Raw genomic sequence first — 20,340 nt, forward strand, 5'->3', positions numbered from 1 at the left:
CATTTATTTTCAGTTGAGTTTGTTGTGTTTTCTCAGGTGGTCTGGCAATATCCTTCCTCCTGCAAACACACTCCCACTACATAAGGCAGACAAAGCCCAACAGTTTGGCAGGGTGAATCACAATTATATTTTGTAGCAGGACTTGATTGCATAAGAAGGCCCCATCTTTGTAGCCCATTTTAATTGGGGTGATAAATAGAAACAGAGCACAAAGGATGAATAGAAATAAATGTTCATAACCTCTAATAATGGGAAAATGTATTTTTGTAAGTGACAATATAGCAGTCCTGTTGACTGCTGTGACCGTTTTCAAACATTTCTGCTTTCTAATCTGGCAGTGTGAAGCTGACCTTTCTGCAAAACCCTTTGTTTGTAATTTCGTCATTGCTCTACATCCCTCCCCCCTCCACCATCCACCATATCCCCTGTATCCCCAAGTCTGCAGTATGTGAGGCTGCTCTGCTGCAAATGGATGTCAGGCTTCTCCCCCCTCCTCCCTCAACACCCCCGCCCTTTCCCCTGACTCATAAATCCTGACCCAGGATGCATTACCAGGATTGCCTTATGTAATATCTGTGGCCTGGAAGATAAAGTTCTGAAAGCATGGCTTGAAATGGACCGCTCTGACATGAAATGTCTCCACAGAGTAGGTTCAGCTGGAATTCAATCTAAATGCAAAACTGGCTATTAATCACTAAACCCTCCCCCCAATCCCCAGCAATATTAGAGGCTGCAAAATATGTGTGCATGCTGTCAGCCAATCTGGAGGGCTGGCTTTCCCCTGCAAAGCTGGTCTGTGACATTGAAAGGCATCATATCAGTGTTCTCCCTTAATGCACCAGCAGGAAAAGAAACTGGAATTCTCTTTTCCTCTTGTTCCGTCTACCCATTCTTTTGCTTCCTACTTATATATCTGGCACCACTCTACTCTTCCTATGCACAGTGGAAAACAGCAGGTTTTAAAGGTCCCATTAAGAATTTCTGGTTCACAAATGGACCAGGATAGCACTCCCACAGGAATCAGAATGCAAATAAAAGCGCACTCACACAGAGATGTATTCAGAGACACTGGCAGGCGGTAACTCACAAAACACACTCCATCAGCTTTGCTCATCACATTTTATTAATATGTGTATGTTGAGTAATTCCTTTGTGTTTTGGCTGCTAGAACAACTATGGTTCTGGAACATTTACTCTGATGGAGCAATGCAGCAAAGTGACCCAGTGTAATTTAATGCACTGTTTGGATGATTGCATCTGAAGGTTGGTGTTTCCCTCCGAGACTGCAGCACCCTACTGCCAGCGCCTGCTCTTAGAGCGTGCAGTAAGCACACTTAACGCCTTAATGACAGTGCTTTTTAAGGTCTTATTAAACTCATGGATTGATGATTTGACATAGCCTTGAAAGTCATTCCACTTATGATAATTTTCCATGGTTCATTTCAGACTGGGTTCTCAAATTAGAGGGCTTGTCATGTTCCTTATGATAGAAGTGTTTAACCCAGAGCATGTGTAATCCAAGACTAGTTTCGGGAGGCTTAGGATCCATCATTTATTCACATTCATGCATACAGTACATGTTTAGGGTGAACGAGGACGGAGTGTAGCACAGTGGGTAAGGAACTGGTCTTGTAACCGAAAGGTCGCAGGTTTGATTCCCGGGTAGGACACTGCCGTTGTACCCTTGAGCAAGGTATTTAACCGAAATTGCTTCAGTATATATCCAGCTGTATAAATGGATACAATGTAAAAATGCTATGTAAAAGTTGTGTAAGTCGCTCTGGATAAGAGCGTCTGCTAAATGCCTGTAATGTAAAAAATGTAATGAACTTCATGACATACACATATACAGTAGATCATTTAGACAGTAAACTTTGTATTTTTCTCAAGGGTGGATAACAAATGATTGGAGTATGACTGGAGCGTTGTCGCCTAACAGCAAGAAGGTTGTGGGTTCGAATCTCAGCTCTACCTTTCTGTGTAGAGTTTGCATGTTGATACACGTGTGTTCGGTATTCGGAGTGCTGAACGTTAAAACAAGGGTATTAACTGCTTAAAACCGCTGGATTTATAAAATAAACGTTATACTCAATTCTCACTGTTCCTACAGGGCAGTACATCTAAAACATAGTAGAATGGCCTGCCAGTAACTTTCAACAATTTTTGTGGTAGCTGTGGTAGCAAGATCCATTTAAAAAAAAAAATAAAAAAAAGAACCTCTGAGCATAAAGGAAGGAAAAATGCAAGTTTGCATGCAGTATGCAGTCCAATATGCTAATAAGTCATATTCCCTGAGGTGACCACGCATACTGCGATTTCCTTATTTAAAAACCTGTGTGTCAGCTCTGACTGCAGCAACCAGCCCCAGTGCACTCATTTGTAACATTTGTGATTCATATTGCTTCTATTAGGCTTCAGCTATTGAAAAAATATAGTCAATGATAAGGAAAGGAAACCTGAGGATTTTGGTTGCCGGGTACTGTATACACACATTACATTACATTACATTTATTTAGCAGACACTTTTATCCAAAGCGACGTACAAAAGTGCATATCATGGTCATTGGACAACTACAAAACACAGGTTCAATAAGGTACAATACTCATTTCGTACAGCTATTTATAGCCAAGAACACAGTTCAGTTCACGTAGTGAACATTCTAACTTATGCCAAGCCAAACTAAGGAGAAGAACAAGCTACAATACTAGGACAAATACAAATTACAAAAAGTGCATGTCCTTGTGCAGCCACGTAATGACAACCTGGAGGCTGGTGAATAAGCTGTTCTTTGAAACGACTTTGCATGGGCATGGGTGGGTGAATTCACAAGAACTGAGAAATGCTGGATTCAGCACATACCTTCCAGTCGAAGTGGTTTTTACATTTGCACAAGTTTAATATTTTTAAAAGGAATCTGTCTGTTTTTAAACATAAACCCAACAATTTATCAGTACTACATCCTTTACAATTTTTTTTTTGAAAAGCATGTACAAGGAAACCGTAGATGGAGAAAGCACACAAATGAGTACACTGCATCTGATGTTTCCTACGCAGTAGATGGCTGCTGGGAGAGTGTAAGGGTCAATGACTCACAGCTGAAGCAAAGCACTGCTGGAATTGCAATGCCTCTTCATGTCCTTGTGAATTCTCCCCCACGTTTTCTGAAAGGCAGCTGTGTGGTATGCTTTGTGTACCATTTCCCATTGTCCTTTCCCAATCCTGGCACCCCAACTAATGCCTCAGCTATTTTTTTTTTTTTTTTTACTGATTTCTTGTGTCTGGCTATAGATTTGTTCCTTACTCTTAAGTAGTTAGACATGGTGCAGTGGACTAGCTCAGCAAAGCTATGGATGGACACTGGAGTGTTGTGGACAGACTAAAGGTGCCAGTATCCTCAAAATGAAATCAAACCTTTCAACGACACGTTTTGAACCAGAAAAAAACAAAAAAAGTGTTCATACGGCGTGGTTCACAAACAGTTTGCAAACAGTCCAGCAGTTAGTAGATCTCCACCTGTCCGCAATTAGTCCATCCAAATATCAAATAGTTGGTGGTGTCACAGTTGACCAGCCAGGGGGGAAAATGTAACTTTATTTTCTCATTAATTTCATCACTGTAATGTCCCATGGTAGTAGGTCATGTTCAGAAGGAATATAGGAGATTTCAGAAAGTGGGGTCCTATCTGGTTTGCCGCAATAAAAAAAAAGTAATCTCCCTTCTAGGAGGAAAGTTTGACTTAATTTGTTAGCCAAAGTTTGGACAGAAAGCCAAATAAAAAAATTAGGGAAGTAGTAATGCTTCCGAGCATTTCCCCATCATCTGTAGGTAGTGTCCCCATCATTTATTTGGCAACCGTTCTGTCCAAACAATTTAGTTTGGCCAACAAATTAGGACTAGCTTTACTCGATTTAATTATTCTATCATGGCGAACCTATTGGATAGGACACCACTTCCTGAAATCTCCTGTATCCTATCTAGACACAACTGGTAGCATTGTCATGGTCATGACGGAAATACTTTTGAGATGAATATATTTGAATAAAGAGATTCCGAATTTGTATAAGGATATTGTCATTTTTATGATCAATCACACAGATTTTTTAAGCAACTGAATGTGTTAAAATTCCTGGCAAGTAATTTTGATTGAGTTAAGTGTCAATGAACCTTAGTTGTGCAAAGAAACTCAGAAAAATCTGTGCAAAAAGTTTGTTCTCATAAGTCTAAGGTTTGGCCAATGTCTCTGGCTTTTTTCATATTTATCAGCCTCATGATGGCTTCCTAGACATTGGCACAACTCTGGTCCTCATGTAGACAAACACCAATATTAGATTCAAAAGGCATTCAAAAGCCTAAAATCAACACTAGATAGCGAAACCTTCCTTATATCTGCACCAAGGAAGCAACTGAACATGCCTGTTGAATCAGAAACATCTGTGAAGCTATTTGTCCCAAACATCATGGCACCCTGAAATTGGGGGACCGTGTATAAAAAGTGCTGTAATATCCACATGGTGAATCCAAAATGTAAAAATACCATTTAATAAAGCTGAGGATGTGCACATGCCAATTGCTTGATAACATATCTAAAATTGTGGAGTACAGAGCCAAATCAACAAGAAATGTCTTTCTCCCAATTATTTTACGGAGCTCACTGTACGTATACATTCACATACACCTGCTAACCAATTGTTACATATAAAAGACTACTTATAAAAGAAAGTTAATGTTCTTGCCTTGAATTTATGTAAGTCTAAAGTTAATTACGTCAACTCTAAATGTAACTCATTTGTGAGTAATGCACATAGCAAAGCATTCAAGTGTTATCATGACACAATCAGTAGACAATGAAAACCCAACATGTTTGTGTTGATATTCCTTTTCCTGACTCAAATATATCAACATTTTAAAAGCATTCAATATCTTTCAATTTAGCAAAATTTATGTGTCATTAAGGTTTGACAATTTTCTATATATATAATCAGTTCTACTGTAGTTTCTTTTTCAGTTAAAATAACAAACATCACTGCAGAGGGTAGAAAATATTTGGACATTCAGAATTTTGCTGCGAATAAATACAGAATGCGAAAAATCAACTTGCTAGCAGTGCACTACAAAATAAAACTGTTGATGATACTGCTCCTATTTTTTACCAAGCTTGTCCCTAACACTGTTCACAGAGCGTACTTGTAGATTTAAAGCAATTGCAATTTACCATTCATGTAACTACCTCATTGATTTTTCATTTTTAGTTAAAGAAGGCTTTGGTAGTGTAAAAAGTAAAATTATGAAAAAAGCAATAAAGAAATAGTCTGGAATGTTCTCCAGTTCAGGGTTTCAGATATGAAACAAACTGTATTAAACAGGCAAAAAAATGTGTATAGTTCAAAATGTAAACATTCTGGCCAGTAGCACCAACTATATTCCAAACTGATATAATTGTAAGAAGTAAGCTGGTTTCCTATGTAGAGCATACAAATATTGATGTTAAACATATCCACCACTTTGTACTCCCCCAGCTTCAAGAGGAAGCTAACAGATTTTGAATTGACAGGAAATAATTTCACAGATACACAGATACCCACAGACACACTGAAGATAGACCAGAGTGTATAAAACTGGCAGACAAGCCAAATATGCTCTTGCACTTTTTTACATACTTGTAAAACACATATACTACTTATACACACAAGCACACGCATCCATATGTCGCTCATGTGCTCACTATGAGTTACTCAGTTATTCATTAACATCAGCAACCAAACAACTAGTTGGAGCTTTTGCCAACATGCAAAAAATTTGGTCAGAAAGGTGGGTCATATTCTTTACACTAACATTACACAGCTGAGCTGAGCTCTGTCAGAAATCCATTCTGCTTGGATGGGTTGAAAAGAACAAGTCCCAGAGAGAATCCATCGCCCTCTATATATGAGACTATTCACTAATTGAATTAAATAGTAAGCCACTATAAGCACGTGTATCGTCTGGTTTGAGGCTACTAAGAAGAGACCTGACCACTGTTCTCATCTCAGGGAGGCTTGCTGCAGGATGCTCACAGCCTGCCCATTTCCCATGTAACACGTCTGAATGCAACATGCTCATACATGCAGTATGTACCAGGTTAACATTTATGGGGCAGGGCAAATATGTTTATGTAAATATTAACTGTTGCCATTTCTTCTGTGCCTAAAATCCTGAGGTAAGTTCATAATCACTGCTCAATTTGCCCATTACACTTTTCTTCCCTTGGAGATTATCAGACATTTTTTTACTCTTTGCTCTTTACTCTTTGCTCTTTTCTTCAAGCAGTAAGTGATTATTGAGTTTTTTCATTGACTGCATGCTGGAGCAGCTGAAACCTTTGATTAAGTCAGATATGAAGCCTGGAAACTATTTTACTGAAGAAACAACACCTCTGTTCAAATCCAGGCATGATTTGGAAGCAGACCTGGGTCAAATACGTATTTGTTTTGGATTCAAATACTTTTCTGTGCTCTATTGATCTTGCTTGGTGTAATTGAGCCTGCCAATATGACCAGAAGGTGGGGCTTGCACTTTTTGAGAGTATTTCATTGGTTCCAATACACCAAACAAGATCAGTAAAGCGCAGAAAAGTATTTGATCCAAAACAAATACGTATTTGACCCAGGTCTGTTTGGAAGTGATGCAAAATCATAGCTATTGGTGTGTCGTGAGCTGATGTTAAGCTCTCATTGCGTGTGGATTGCAGGTAGCTGAGGAAGCCAGGACGTTGCTGTGAACACCAGTGGGCAATCTGAGATAAAGGCCAGTAAGAGAGTGGCTGGAGGCGGGATGAATAAGCTTCATGGGGCTTATCAGCTCAGCCCGGCTCGTCTGGCCGAGACCGCCTCTGCACACTCCAGGATGGTCTCATTGCACACCGACGACAGCAGGAGAATCTGCAGAGTCCATCCCCCCCTCATGACACGCACACACACACACACCCACGGTGAGGCCCACATATGCAGATCCGCCAGGCACCATGGTGACATTCCTCATTCCAAGTGGCTCACCTACTCACCTGTCTTGTCCCAGAACTGAAGTGCAGCAGAGAGTCGGGACACACTGCTCATAGGCCCAGTAGTATTTGTGTTCTTTTTTAAGGAGCACAATCCTGGCAAGGGTAGAAGAGGACAGGGTGATGTAATGAGGAACACTGGCATCAGAGCATGCGGATTTCTGCTCAGTGAGCTGTCAGTCAGGTGGACAGATCTATTGTGAAACCCATGCATTCAAACATATTCCTGCTTTGGAGAGTGAAGACCTCACAAGTGAAGACCTCATTAAGCTGTGTGTGTGTGTGTGTGTGTGTGTTTGCATGGCTCATTGTGGAAGCTGAGAATGGATGTAAAACATGCCAGTAAGCTGACTTACAGTAAGTTAATTATGGAATTGAACTCTCTGCCTTTGGTAACTGTCCTAATTACCCCTGCTCCCTTCATCCAATATGGTCCATGCTATACCTTCCTTTAGACAGGCACACAGGCATTAGGCCAGAAGAACAACAGGTTCTGAAAAGCTGGAAAGGGCAAAGTGAATGTTGAAGGTCCGGGCCAAGCTACCCCGTGCTTCTCACATGGATTAAACACTGACACACAGAGCAGTGTGGTATTACAGCCCCTGTTACACATATCACAAAGCACCAAAACAGGAGAAGGCAAATCCAAACAGCACCTTTGGGCGGCACAATGGTGCAGTGGATAGCGCTGTCGCGTCACAGCAAGAAGGTCCTGGGGGTCTTTCAGTGTGGTTTACATGTTCTCCCCATGCCTGCGTGGGTTTCCTCTGGGTACTCCTCTAGGTTTCGTCCCAAATCTAACGACATGCAAGCGACTTTGGGGGCATTAACCGGACTTTGCTGTAACAGAACATGCATGCACAGTCAACTAGTATAAATAGGTTAATAAAATAATAAACAATGTATATGCTTTGAGATCACATTTATTCCAAGCATTGCGAATCCTAAAATAGTTGCACCTGTTCTGCAGAGTGAAATGCCTGATACAGAGCTATGGAAAGGGGCCCTGGTATACGCTGAAAATGGAACTTTGTGATATGCTATCTGACTTCTACTCAGTCAGCTGTGCAGTCACTTATGTTATCGCTGATCACCGCCAAAAATATGACCATTGATAACTGTCTGGCCATGTTGTTTCTTATCAGCAGCTCATATTACTGAGAAGGATTCTAGGGAACACAAAGTACATATCTTGGTGCTTGTGCATATGCTTTTTACTTGTATTTCGAGAACAAATGTTCAGCATTCGACCCCAACCCCCAACCAGCACACACACACACACACACACACACACATACACACAAGCAACAGGTCAAACCTGGAGTGAAGGTTGCTGATTAGTGTAATTTGTATCATGTTACCATTTTGTCTTGTTGTGGTATGCATAAAAATCAGACACTGAATTCAGTCACATTTTAAGAACAGTTTAAATATTTAGCCTCATTTACTGCACCCAAGTAGTTTTGAGTCTATGTTCTGTTACAACTTATTTGTTTCTACCAAAGATTCCTCTGCAGTTAAATGCCATGACATTGACCAAGAAATGAAAAACACAACTAGCAGGAATTGCCACACCTGCAAAAATGCAGACCTCCGTCCATTAAGCAGAATGAAGTAAATACTGAACAATCACATCAGCACTGCTTTCTTTCCCCTTGGAACTATTTTTATGCTTCACTGCTATTTTAATGCTGCACTGCCATAGACTTTGCTATGAATGCACTATGCAAAACTGCAGGGTAAAGACTCTGAGATGGCAGAGTCATGCATTTCCTCTCCTTTACATTGTGCAATTAAATGATACTGCTTCACAATTTAAGACTGACATAGGAAGAGAAAAACAAAATAAAAAAGTAACAATATAAAACTATCAGTATGCATATATATAACCAAACATGAATAGGCAATAACTCACTGGTTTTGAATTTGTTTGTTCCGTTCATGTCAGTAAGTCAAGGCTGTTTATGCTCTTCCTGCTTTAATCCAGCACCCATTGACAAATTCACTGCTGCCTGCTCTGAAAGCGATTGCCAAGCAGCTCATGGATTGATGGCTGTGTGGCGGAAATATATGTAACCAACACGCTCTGCCCTAACTGGTAGCCCTTGCTCAAGGACAGAAGGGGAGTGTACAGTTTGCCATGACTGCAGCTCACAGTGCCCTGGTGCTGGGACAAAGCTGGGAAGGAACTGTGGGCCTGTGGAAAGTCTGTCACCTTTGTAAGTTTATCCACTCAAGTCTCAAACACATCAACCACGTCTGCTGCCCAGATAATTTTGGTCAACTTATCATAAGGACAATGCACATTACAAGCATAAGTGACAGTTCACCACCACTGATCAGCATAGTACCCAATGATCGAATAGCGGTCGTGAGTGGGTCATTAAGAACTATTCCAAACAAGGAGCTTTGATTAACAAGACAATATACTTTCCTGGCTAGGGAACTGGAACATCAAACCCTCTAGTGAAGGGCAGACTGGTTTATTTAGGGAGGCCAGACACTGATTGAATCACATTATTGTGAATATACATTTCTGTTTCCCAGCTCAGAAAACCTAAAGAAAAAGGTATTTAAAGACATTCAGTGATGAACAGGGTTCAAACTAACTTTGCTGAATCCAGAGTACGTTACTGTATTTCTGAAATTCTGAACTGCCGTTCCTGTAAATGAACATAATTTTTAAGTTTGAGAGACCTTTCTTTTTTTTCTTACACCTTACATGCCCAGACAACTCAGAACACCTTCACACCTGTCATGGGGGGTGCTGGAGCCTATCCCTGCATGCACTGGACAAGAGGCAGAAATACACCCTGGACAGGTTGCCAATCCTGTCGCACCAAATTTAGACTCCAATTAGCCTACCCGCCTGTCTTTGGGAGGAAACCAAAGTACCCGGAGGAAACCCACTTGGACATGGGGAGAACATTAAAACTCCTCACAGAAAGGCCCAGGCCCGGTCCTTCTTGCTGTGAGGCGACTGTGCTACCCACTGCACCACCGTGCTGCCCCCCGTCACATATACTGTATTAATGTTTGGTCCAGAGAAGCAAATAATGCATAAATAAATAAGAATGAGAACAGTGAAAGAACACGCATGCCTATCAAGGAGAAATGTAGGACCTTTAGCTGTTTTTGTGGTTTGAATAAAATTCTAAATTATTTTCTATAAACTCCTTTTTTTGCTTCCAACATTAGCGATAGTCCAGCCAAGACTGCCCATGCAATTATGTAGCTCCTGTGGGACACACTTCCTCACACTGTACATGTTTCAGTGGGAGATTTTAGTGCTCCGTGTTTAAGCTGAATTCACTGCCACAGAGCTAGATTTTGTACAGGTGTATTGCATTGTACATATACCATATTCTTATTTTTCTTTAATGAATGAAAGCCATTTTGTTTTCCCGTTGTAATGAGTAAGAACTAATATAAAGTGAACATTAAGATGTGCTTTTCATTCAATAAGCATAAATTCTAATATTCTTTTAAATTATAAATTAACAATTGTTAACAAATCATTATTCACACATGCACTTCAGTTTAATAGTTCAGGATATCAATTCAATTAATATTTTCAGATTTAATTCTCTTCTATCTTGATTTTCTTTGCAAATCCTGAAGACAAATTTGTGGGCCAATTGACTAGCTGAAATCTTTGCTTCTTTTCTTGAGATAGAGTCTTGAGATAAATCCAAAAATAGAAGTGTGGGAGCTGAATGAGTCATCTGTATCAGCTGTGCTGACTCCTGCAAGCATGTCTGACTTAATGTATTCATCTCACACACACATATACACCCACACACTCACTCGCAGACACGCGCACTCACACACACACAGAGCTGCAGTTAAGGTAGTAGCAAGCAGATTGGCTTAAAGATATACTGAATAATTTTTGTGGAATATACAGAAAAACTATAACACTATGCATCTGGGATTTTAATGGGTGGCTAGAGGTTTAGCACTGTTTAGAAATATACCAAAGGTTTCTGTGTTCTGTTTGACTTCATACGATTTTCTTGAGCATTTGATTTCATACCTTTTTGCAGGTCTCCAACAGTTGTGACTGTTATCGTGGACAAAACTCTGCTTCAGCACTTGATCCGTGGACTGATGAACAGAAGGATGAATTAGGTTCTCAAAGTGAATAAGGACAGTAATCATAGTTTGAAATAAATTTAATTATCTCTCCAACTGTCAATGTTATTTTTCTGTAAAATGAAGCCAGTTGCAAGTATGAGTCTCAAATTATGAAAGAACATCCTTTGATTAATGTGTACTCCTCACAGCTTTACTTTATGGCTAGGCTGCAATATTCAATTATTTAGCTGTTTTTCTGGTTTATCCAAGAATGTTTTTGTGCATTAAAGCATAAAAGTACCTGTTCACGTTCATTTGTATAAAGAAATATTTGAACAATCCCATAAAAGGCATTTCTCCCCAAGCCACAATTGGCCAGGTGATCCAAAAGCAGCAAATACACCATTACTAAGTGTTGGGTTTTGCTGCTTCAGGGTCTTTATGTATAGTAATGGCAGGGACCTGGTGAGGCTCAAGCTCGGGTCTCCAGGGGTTAGAGTTACTTCCCACCTTCCCACAGACTGTGCTCTCATGCTTGCATGCCACTCACAGGCTGCTGCCCCCGAAAGGTACCACCCAGTCCATCAAGGCCCCACCTCCTATGCAGGCTAAAACTGCTGCGTAGTACGCCTTTAACAGTCAAATCTGATCGTACACATGTTTCATGAATGAAGCCCGTTAATTTGCAATATACATTTGTGTGGACAATGATGTGGATGCATATTTTGTGCGACGCATCAGATATTTTGCGGACAGCCAGAGCATGTTCCAGGGTCCTGCACACCTGACAGCTGAAAGCTGCATCAAATTGGCTGGATTGTACATTATGCACCGAGGCACATTTTTCCTGGCTTCAGATCAGCAATGAGAGTCTGCTGCAATCAATTTAGTGCTGCACCTATGCATTCATTCTCTGCCCAGCTCACTAGATCCAATGAATGTGTTTATGGCTTCTTGCTGGCTGCAAAGCTCCCAGAATAATTTTTGTGAGCACTGTAGTTCCAAACCTGTTCCATTGTCATCTGGTATTTGGCACAGCTCTGTTGTCTGGCATATTAGGTTTGTGACAGTGATGGTGAACATTGTGACTAACAAGACTATACAGCATGAAAATAGCATCTTACTTTCCTTATGTAATTTTATTTTTTAAATAGTACAGATAATGTACTAAAAGAGTTACTAAAATAGATGGGCTCTGAAACACTGAGAATTTAAGGAAGGAGTGAAAAGAATAAGGAAGATGAGACAGTAAGGTTTGAGAATGCGTGTTGCAACTAGCAGGAGGGTAGGAAGACATTGCCAATGTCATCACTGGCATTGTATGGCAGTATAGTTCACTGGATAAGAATCTTAAAATATAAATATAATTTTGAGTAGAGCATCTTTTTTGGAACTACAGAATGTAAATCCTTGGAGAATTTGTCCCTGCACAATTGTGAAAGCCTACAGCCGTACACCATTGTTCTCTCAGGGACTTCACCACATTGCTATTTGGAATAAATTGGCCATGTTGGGGAGGGAGGGAGGGAGGGAGAGAGAGAGAGAGAGACCTTCAAAAAAAAAGTTACACAAGAGGGTATAGTATCTTCAAATACCATAAAAACATGTCCTGAGTAAGCCTATTATTCCGAATGATCAGACAACTGATTATAGTATGTGTTTTCCTTCTCATCTGTAATGAATAAACATTTCCACCCACTCTCATAAAATAACCACTATACATGCTCCATTGTCTTAAAAATATGAATTCTGTGTAAGACGTAATAAAAATGTAAGAGAATGTGAGGTGTTGTGTGATCAATCAATCCAGTTTAATTTATGTACGGAGTAAAGTGCAAAATAAATCTTATGGAACAAATAAAGATCTTCACACAGTGATGAGATGAGAGGAAGGGCTAAAGTATATTCCTCATGTATATTAATGTGTTAGCAGTTTTCGCGGACCGGTCTTATGGGTCAAACCTCATCATAGCACTGAATCTAAATTCTTGATCCAAGAGATCCTAGGAATACTGGAGTAGTATCAGAGCATGGGCCATAGAAAAAATATTACCAAAAAATTAAATAACCATATATAAATTGATTGGCCACAAATCTAAATTTACTTAAACAAATACCTATAACACATGTAGCTTTTTAATTATCAGATCATCAGAGAGCTTTGACAGGGTACTAAATGTGGTACCTTTTAATAAAAAGGCTCAAAGAGTACTCTACGTGATGAAACACATTTTCAATGGATGAATACACCATGTTCTGTATGAATGAGAGATATGAAGTGCTGTCATTCAACAGAACTATATTTTACTGGAATATAAGGGAGGAAATCAGTACTCCTTGGATTCTCCCTGATCATTGATGAAGCATGCAGAGGTTAATTGAAGAAGGGGTGTCCATCCCTCTCCCCCTCCTCTCTTTCACTAGATTAAATATGCAGCTTTTATTTAGTTAGAAGTCAGTTTAGGCAACTTGGCAAGAAGTCAGTTTGTAACAGTTAGTTGGAAGTTGGCATCTGAGCCTTGCATCAAGGTCTGGCACTCTACACTCAAGGCCTCTGGTCTTTTGAAATATCCTGCTGTCTTTTGGTTTTTGAATTTCAGCCTTGGCACATCCTAGGATTACTTTGTGATAAACACGCTGTGGTTTGATTATTTTCTTTCATTCCTTTCTTGTGTGACTAACTTGTTTGTAACCTTTGTTATTTGTATTAAGGTAGTTGAACCTCGTCTTTAGATGATATGTGCCTATCAACAAATTTAATTTGATAGTTGATATCTATGATAAAATTACCACTGAATCAAAAATTTAATTTGAATGTTGATGCGATAATAAACAATGAACAAAACATAATATTTTTTAATGTTGATCACAGAAAATTGAAACATATTACACAATCATGAAATTGTTCATAGTATAACCACTTATGAGTATTTGTACACTACCAAGTCCTAAAACTGTCAAATCAGAACCCTTATTTACGTCTGTAGGCTTCTCACGAACGCCTTAACACTTTTTCAGGATTCCTGTAGTGTAATGGAGTGGTCAATGAGTACGCTCTCAGTGCTCTGTGTTCACTGGGAAATGAGCTGGGGGCGACATAGCTCAGGAGGTAAGACCGATTGTCTGGCAGTCGGAGGGTTGCCGGTTCAAACCCCGCCCTGGGCATGTCGAAGTGTCCTTGAGCAAGACACCTAACCCCTAACTGCTCTGGCGAATGAGAGGCACCAATTGTAAAGCACTTTGGATAAAAGCACTATATAAATGCAGTCCATTTACCAACACAAAATGTGTTGCTTTCTAACACATAACATTAACTAGATGTGGGAGTGCGTTCAGAATTATATGTAATTTGTTGTTTTTAACACATCTGTTTTGAAAGTGTAGGTTACAAAAAACATCTTTACAGCTAAGGCAAGTTCAGGGTTATGTTCATAAATAAGTGAAAAAAATAATGCTAAGGTTAGTCTTTGATTTGGATGGTCAAACTTTTTTCAATATTGAGGACTTCCACGATAGTATTATATACCTTGGTATTTTCCAGTGACATAAATATTTCAAAATAATTCACTTAAACCAGATTACATCCACAGATTCTGTTGTTGAATTGATGATTTTTAGATTCTTCATCCATTTTAATGGAAACATCCCATATCTGAGATGACTCCCAGGCCTGTAATTAGGTTTAGGGTTAAAATTATGGTTAAGGTAAGGGGTAGGGTTAGGACTAACAGTACACGTTAGGGTTGAGAAGTTTAGGGTTGTGTTCAGGAACACAACTTGAGACACAAAATTACGTAATGCCCCTTGTCATATTCTTCTTTCATATCCATGATAATTACGATCATACTGACAAAATTGTAATTGTTTGGTCTGCCTTTTTCTTGTAAACCTCACGGCATGGACTGGTGCGACAAGCCCTGTTCAATTATAACTGCAAAAAAACATTTTTTGTCCCCACCATGCAAGTTATTGCCTTGAATTACTCCCACACTGTTTCCATTATTAGCTTGTGATGTTGAAGATAATGGTGAAATATTTTCCATTTGAAAACAGAGACTCAGAAGATGAGTAAACCTTGCCTTAGAGCAGTGGCAGTCAAGAGCCATAGATTTAAATATGCCCCACTAAGCTTGCACACGCTCCCAGTCGGACCAGGAGCATGAAGGAAGTGATCTGCAGATGACCATCCTCAGTGGAAGGGGGGAGGTGACAGAGTGGCCTTTTTTGGATCAAATCAAAACTGACACCCCATCCATAACACTTGGATTGTCAGTGTAATAGACCCATATGTTAAGTTACTTCATTATTTCTTTTCGCAGACTCAGTGTTCAGTGTAAAAGTTTTTAGCAAATAATTAGAAAAAATAACTCAATTTTGTTTCTCTGTCTCTTTGTTTCATATTCAGCTGTCTTCATAATTGTTCCCTGTCAATGATGCCATTACTCCAAAGTGAATGCACACCTTGCAATACCAAGGAACTTACCAAGGAACTTAAAAAGAAAGTTTGAACACTCTTTTCAGGTTCAATACTGAAAATACTGCATTGGAGAAAAGAGGGTGCAACCTTTCATTTTCAATAATACCATTACTGCCAAGAGAGGTTGGCAGAGAAGTGTAATGACCATTCTGCAAGTGTTCAACTTCCTCCCAGCAGAAATTAAATATTCAATTTTTTATTAAAATATAATTAATTTTATTGTGTTTACTTCATAAAGAATGTATAAAATGTGAAGTAGTGACTATTTTTTTGTAGAAAATCTTTTCACTCCTCCCATTCACAAACTTTATCAAACCAAATATTTCTCTTAATTTCATCCAAAGGAAGAGACAGTTTATAGACAAAATATTCTATATTATGTGGGCAGTTAAGATTGGTATAACATCACAGAGCTGTTCACATTCTATACAGTACGCTAAAAGGCTGCAGTTGATCTGTGTGTAAGTATTCATCAAAGTGAAATGATTCAGACTCAGAGCTACATGTTCTTTGTGTTCACCATGACGCACTGACAAGTGGGAGTGGGGGTAAAGCTGGGAGTCCATGGCTATTCAATATACCCAGATTTGTGTATCCGATGAGTCTTCCTAGAATACTGTATTTAGAAGGTATACCATTTCTTAATTAAATATCAGTTCCAGAAGTATATCTCTTGGGCCATGTATACACAAGCACTCAAAATAGATTATAACCTACCATTTATACTTTTGAGAGTTAAATATGGTTCTGAGCTTCTGTGACTGAATACTGGGCTTCACTGCATGCTACCTTTGAAACCCTACTGTAAAATCAAGGTAGCCACACTGAGCCAGGAATGTGCTTTTCCAATACCAAATGTCTTATCTGACTCTATTTCTTGTAAGCTGCAAGTAGGACTCTCATGGTGCACATTTGTAAGTTTCATATTCAGTCATGAGTCAAAAAGAATCCATGTGCCAAAACTGTCTCAGGCAACAAATATGTCTGATCCAAAAGACATTTGTCATTAGTTATAAGTATACGTAACAAGTTCTCCAGTCCTTCTCCCCACAAACCACACAATCCGTCGTTCTTAGATGCACTACTACTTTATTGTGCGCTCACACAAAACACGGATTCACAAACAAAATAAACCACACACAATAAGAACGGGGATTAGCTGAGATGTCGCTCCCATGTGCATCTGTCATTACTTGGCCCCGGTCTCACTGCAGGCAGAGCATATAAACAATTAGCAATTAATAGTCATTGCACACACCTGGGGTTGTAACGCCAGCTAAACCGCTCCCTCTCCGCCCAAAGATGGCGCCCTAACCACACCACCCCTCCACGGTATACTGTTAACAAAAAAATATACTTTAAATTGATACAGTCTTGTGATTACTGTGCACCAATCATTATTACAGGGGTTCCAGTAGTTGAAGCCAGTTGAGGTACGCATGAACAAAAACACTGAAAGCTGTCTCAAAAATGACATCATGGCCAAGGTGTTCCTGGTTAATGGTCTTCATGTCTTGAAAGCTGGCTACCGCCTAAAGTGATTTAAAAAAGTGAAGTTGTTCACCTGGCACATTTGTTCTAATACGAACTTCAGAGTTCTACCACTGAACCATCAATACCAACATGCCCAGGAATGATGCAGTAACTCAAGCTGAGGCAAAAAAGTTAAGGAGGTGTTCCTGCTTTTTGGCACTACTTTCTCAGACAAATAAAAGCTTTGCAAGCCCACCATTGGTGGTTCAGTGTGGTAGAATTCTTGCCTGCCACGTTGGAGGCCCGGGTCTGATTCTTGGCCTATGCAGTACTGAATGGTTGGATGAGTATGAAAATTATGTGAATCATATGCTATGGTCTTAGCAGTCACCAGATCTCAACCCAGTTGAACACCCATGGGAATTTTGGGCCGACATGTTTGAGAGTGCTCTCTACCACCACCATCAAAACACCAAATGATGGAATATCTTTTGGAAGAATGGTGTTCCATCCCTCCAGTAGAGTTCCGGAGACTTGTAGAATCTATGCCAAGCAGCACTGAAGCTGTTCTGGTGGCTCATGGTGGCCCAACACCTTGAGCCACCAGACCCTTTATGTTGGTTTTTAATTTAATTTGGCACTTGTCTACATATATATAATCTGTAAACAAATGCTAAATGTTCTAGGGGGAGGAGGAAAAGGCATTTTCATAGCGGTACATTTATCTTTGAAATCCATATTAGTTCAATTATATTTATTTCACTATTAGCATCATTATGCTGCTAGATTTGTAATTATTTTACATTTAAATTCAAAGATGTAAGAGCAATGGTGGTATAACTGTCATTGTTCCACTCTGACATCTGTGCCAATGTTTATCGTCAATAGAAAAGGTTTTGGCTTGATGTCTCCTCTCCAATGCCACAATGATCCACAGTCAGTGGCTAATATATAGTCTTTGGTTGCTTATGAAACCAGCCTGGCCAGATGGATAAATGAACTGGGTTGCAAGCTCTCCTGATTCCAACTTTATGGATGGGTTTTTATTTTTCATATATTAATTTTTGTCTATTTATCTCTGACATAATGGCATTGTTTAGTATGTAAATGAATTAACGATGAGGGCAATTTATCAGTTTTTTATTTACTACTGTAAATGTTTATACTATCTTGTTTGCCTTTTGCAAATTTATTTATATTCATGAAACTAACCTTACATACTAATTGTAAGGACTAATAATGTACTCCTCTCAGTTATATTATACTGACGAATTGCAGCCCAGGACATTACACATCTTTTAATTTTCAATATAGGGAAAGATCACTGTCAATGAAATCCATTTTGTGCGAGAAAGAAAACAATTAGCCTTTATGATTCTGTGTCACTATTTTATTGTACTATTCAGAAGGCAAGGGTCAAAAGGTCCAGGGAAAGTAGTGTTCAGAGGTGGTAGACCAGTGGGTAACAGGAAGAAATTAATATTTGTAGGTACAACACAAGGTGTGGGGTGATGAAAGTAAGGAACGCACAGGATTGAATACTGGCTTTAAAAAGTGTGTGATTCACCTGTACAAGACACAGATTTAAAAACTTGCAAAGTGAATATGCTAATATGAGAATATAATCTTGTTAAAATACAAGAGATACAACTGTAGAGATTCCTGGAATGACTGGCATCTCCAAGAACAGACTTTTGTTACTTATGCCCAATGCTCTTTTACACCCACAAACAGAAGAGGAAGTCTTTGTGTTAAAAGCTAAATGTCTGAGTAACTCATGTCCCTGTTGAAAGATTCTTACTGGCAGCATTAACAGGACTGTGGGTGGAAAATCAGCATTTATGTTACAGTAACTGTTTGACCACACCATGTTGCTTTTGGTGCGTGGAAAACTGTTATTTTGTAAAGAATTAAATGGAAATGTGCTGCACAATTAAATATATGGTGCAAGAAAACGGTCTATGTCAATTAACATTTTTATATTATTTTTGTGAACATAATATGTGACAAGAACACAATGCAATTAGACTTAATGGGATTATTTTTCTTAATTGCGCTCTCACTCATAAATAAAATGAAATGACATCAGATAGACATAGATAGATAGATAGGTAGATATATCTATCCATCTATCTATCTATCTATCTCCCTTTGTCTTGTACTGTACGTCAACACCATGTGCAAACTTCAAAGCTGATTGCATAATTCATGGAACCGGGGCAGTGGATATTCAGAGCAGCTTTTTGTTTCTCTGATGGAGGAATTACATAAGTACCACGCAGAGATGAATTCAGGTCGTGTAGCAGGGAGTCTTTGTGAGTGATTAGACGAGACACTCAAAAGAATTTCATATGGATGGGTTCCGGCTCTGGGGAGAGGCAAAGATTAACCCTGTCCTGCCCAGAGGCTTGACCGGCCCGGCGTTACACAAGCTGGCTTGCTCTGCTTCACTGCACTCTATTTCTGACTGCCGAGCGTGCTACTCTGAAAATAACGACTGCAAAATACACAGCAGTTGCTGACGTCAAGCTGAAGCCTTCTCCCTTGTGATGTAGCAACTGCGTGGGCTGTGTCTCACACGCACGGTTCTCCAGCTCCACACACTGGCAATAACCTCTGTCATGTATGGCATTCCTAATGCTCTGGAGCCAGAGCTCAAATGTACAAATCCTCATAATATGTACTGTGCATCCCAGTGTCGAAATGTAATGTGTAACCACTGACACTAAGCCACATATCCTAGAATAAAGACTCAACCATGATAAAAACTGGAACATTATAACACATTTTGATATGTTTTCATTCTGACAGGGACCAATGGACCACAAATGGTAGCATTTTATTTTAACACATATTCATTTATTTATAATACATTTTATTCATCATATATACCATGTGTTACTGTTGCATGTTTTCAGTTAATAATAACGTTGAAAAGTGGGTAAAGACAAAAAAACCTGTACAGGCATCCTAGCCGAAATTTTGTGGGTGCTTGTGTGCACAGTCGGTAGTCCAAAGAAGAGTAGATGAAACAGAATGTACCCAGGTCAGGGCATGAGTAATGGAGTGGATCCAAGAGCTGAAAAGTAACATGTCAAGAGGAGAGGTCAAACAATAAATACTTTTTGGCTGTGGGAGTCTCTCTATTTTTAGCAATGAAACAGGGTGATTACCAGAGAACTACTGATAATGAATTACAAAATATATTGCTTGTACTGAATAAAGGAATGAATGATAATACTGTTGGAGGATTTTGTGTATAGAGTAAATGTACAA

This window comes from Anguilla rostrata, chromosome 2, assembly GCF_018555375.3.
Source record: "Anguilla rostrata isolate EN2019 chromosome 2, ASM1855537v3, whole genome shotgun sequence".
NCBI lineage: Eukaryota > Metazoa > Chordata > Actinopteri > Anguilliformes > Anguillidae > Anguilla > Anguilla rostrata.